The sequence below is a fragment of the Ziziphus jujuba genome, chromosome 5 (assembly GCF_031755915.1).
Source record: "Ziziphus jujuba cultivar Dongzao chromosome 5, ASM3175591v1".
Taxonomy (NCBI): Eukaryota; Viridiplantae; Streptophyta; class Magnoliopsida; order Rosales; family Rhamnaceae; genus Ziziphus; species Ziziphus jujuba.
The window spans coordinates 21,857,191-21,860,300 of NC_083383.1; the positions used below are offsets into that span (position 1 = coordinate 21,857,191).

The 3,110-nt window shown below is 31.5% G+C and overlaps 1 non-coding gene across 1 annotated transcript; it reads left to right on the forward strand.

The window, feature by feature from the left end:
• Positions 1–485: 485 nt before the first annotated feature.
• Positions 486–592, forward strand: LOC112489700 (small nucleolar RNA R71). Its single transcript, XR_003053984.1, has one exon. It is a non-coding gene; the product is annotated as a small nucleolar RNA R71 (small nucleolar RNA).
• The last annotated feature ends 2,518 nt before the right edge of the window (positions 593–3,110 follow it).

The window sequence follows — 3,110 nt, forward strand, 5'->3', positions numbered from 1 at the left end:
ACCATGAAAAATTTGGGTGGTTCCTCCATCCTGGATTATATGTGTTAGAATATGGATTGTTTTGTTGCTTTTGGAAGTTCCCTACAAAATTAACATCATCAGAAGCAAAGGGATTTCCAACTTGGCAATCCACACTCTTATGATCATGAGCACCACATAAATCACAAAATAAAAAATTATTAGTAGATTGGATAGAATTCACCCCTATTTGACCAAATTGAGTGTTCAAGGTCTTCATGAATTGGGTTGCAAGTTGAGCTCCTAAGTTGTTAATATCAACGTCTTCCACGGCCTTTACTTGACTTCTTCCATTTAGTCTCCTCTCACTTGGATATTGGTAGTTATTATGGGCCATCTCTTCAATTAATTCAAATGCTTCTGATTGCCTCTTCTTCATTAAAGAACCTCCTGCAGCTGCATCTACCAATTGTTTGTTACCATAATCTAGACCATTATAGAAAATCTGTACCTGTATCCATGTTGGAAAACCATGGTGTGGGCATCTTCTTAATAGTTCCTTGAAGCGCTCCCATGCATCATACAAAGTCTCTTGGTCCCATTGACAAAAATTGTTTATATCACTTTTCAATTTTGCGGTCTTTGATGGAGGAAAAAATTTGTCTAGGAATTTTGCCTCCATAGCATCCCATGTAGTGATAGTACGTGCAGGTAAAGAATTTAACCACACTTTTGCCTTGTCTCTAAGAGACCAAGGAAAAAGTCTTAATCGAAAAGCATCATCAGAAACACCATTTTGTTTAGACATATCACACAATTGAAGAAAACTAGAAATATGCATGTTTGGATCTTCATGAGGCAAACCACAAAATTGAACATTATTAAGCAAAGAAGTAGTAGATGCTTCAATTTTAAAATTGTTTGCTTCAATGGGTGGTCTCCTTATGCAAGACAAATCACCAACTTTCTTGTGAGCAGCATACTCGCATATGGGCAAATCATTTTCTCTTTGGTTGGCCATTGCACCTTCTTGAGTTCCTTGGTCTATACGTACCCAAGTACCCCTTATGGCTTGTTTTCTAGGTGCTGGTTTATTTTCTAAGTCAACTTCCTCCTTGAACTCTTGATCACCACTATGACTCATACACAACACCTAATTCCTAAAAAGAGAGCAAGGAAAATAAATTAGAAAGAAAATTAGAAAATTAAACAAGAAAAAAAAAATTATTAGAATTCTAATGTTGCTAACTAATCTAACAATTAAAATCAATTAGCAATAAAGAAAAACAAACTAACACTTAACTAAAAGATAAATGAAAATAACTCTAGGAAATAATGAACCAAACGAAAAGAATGCAAAAAATTAAACCCTTTTGTGCAGGTATGCTTTTAAAGTAAACAATTATACCAAACTAAAATTTCAACTAAAAGTAAGCTAAACCTAATCTTATTCAACCAAACAAATTAAAAATAACAATAAAATCCCTAAGTATGCTAGACTTGTAACCTAAGCACCAATAAATTAAAAACACAATTTTGGTTTCAAGTACCACAAAATAAGTATTAAAAATTCAAAGCAAGTTGGCCAAACAAGCAAAGAATTAAAACCCTAGCATGCAACACTAAAACCAAAATTAAGAAAAAAAAATATATAAAAATTTGAAATAAGAAAACAATGTTCAAAGTACTACTAAACCCAATCCGAATTAATATTAATGCCTTAATCCCCGGCAACGGCGCCAAAAACTTGATGTGTAAAATCAACTCGCAAGTGCACGAATCGTTTTCAAGTAATAAAGTGGAAAAATAGGGTTGTCGTACCCAAGGGATTAAGTATTAAGTACCAAAGATAATTAGGTTTTGATAATATTTAAACTAAAATTTAAGATGGCAATTGAAAACTAAATAAACTAAATTAAACAAAAGCAATCAATTAAAATTAGATCAATTTCAAGTAAGAGAGAGAATTGAATAATTATGAATACTAGGGCATTTGATTTCACCACTAACTATTCCAATTTAATTACTTAAATATATGAATTTAATTAACTAGTAATTTTGTTAACCACACTTAATCACAAAATTAATCAAAAGTAGTTTCCACTCACAATTGATAATATTCACATAACCTAATTTATTCCTTCCGGCCTATAAATTAAATCATGCAAATTCATCAAGCATAGATTAAGCAAATAATATGGCATGAGACATAACTATTTTCCAATCAATTATGCATTCATGTAAATCATTGGAGATCCATAATATTATCCTTTTCCAAGCTCAAATATTATTAAAATTATTCATTCCTTCCGGCCTATGAAAGCATTAAGTATACCAATGATTTATTAACAAAACATATTACTAATTAAATAAAACTTAACATATATTAAAATAATTAAACCTTCATAGTTAGGGCTACATCATAGCCCTAGCTATGAAAATTAGTTCATGGTAAAAATAATTTCAACATCCATAATTATTAAAAATAATAAGATTCACAATTAAAGAGAAAGGAAAAGAGAATAAAAACTATTGAAGAAATTCTCCTCCAAGAGCTCTCAAAGTCGTAGCCTTCTTCTCCAAGCAAGCCCACGTCTCTCTGCCTCCAAGCTCTCCAATTGATCTTTTAAAACTCTAAAACTTTAAAACCCTAAAACCCTTAAGAGAATCTTAGAAACTCCCAAAATTTGGTTTGTTTCTATTTAAGCCTCCTAAAAGCTCTTAAATAACTCTCTAAACTTGTATATCTTCCTTCAATGTGGTGGGGCTATATATATAGGGCCTTGGGAATCTTTTTCTCTCTTTATTTTCAATGTGGGAGTCTTGGAAGATATTTTTTTTAGGCCATGAAAAGGGTTGGACGAATTTCATGTGTAAAAAGGAAACTGTATATTACTTGCTCTCTACTACTTCCCTTTTATCTAATTCCTCCTCCTAAAAAAATAGTTAATTAGTCTAATTTATCCTTAATGAAGCATGTGACATGACATGTGCCTCATTAATGATAAATTAACCAATTATTGCCACTTGTTTTTATCTTGGCCCTCAAATTGCCTTGATTCCCTCTTTTGATCAATGGTGGAGATTTAACTAGAATATTATTTTTTATAAATTATAAACTTTAAATGATGATAACTCTTTGCTTGCACCTC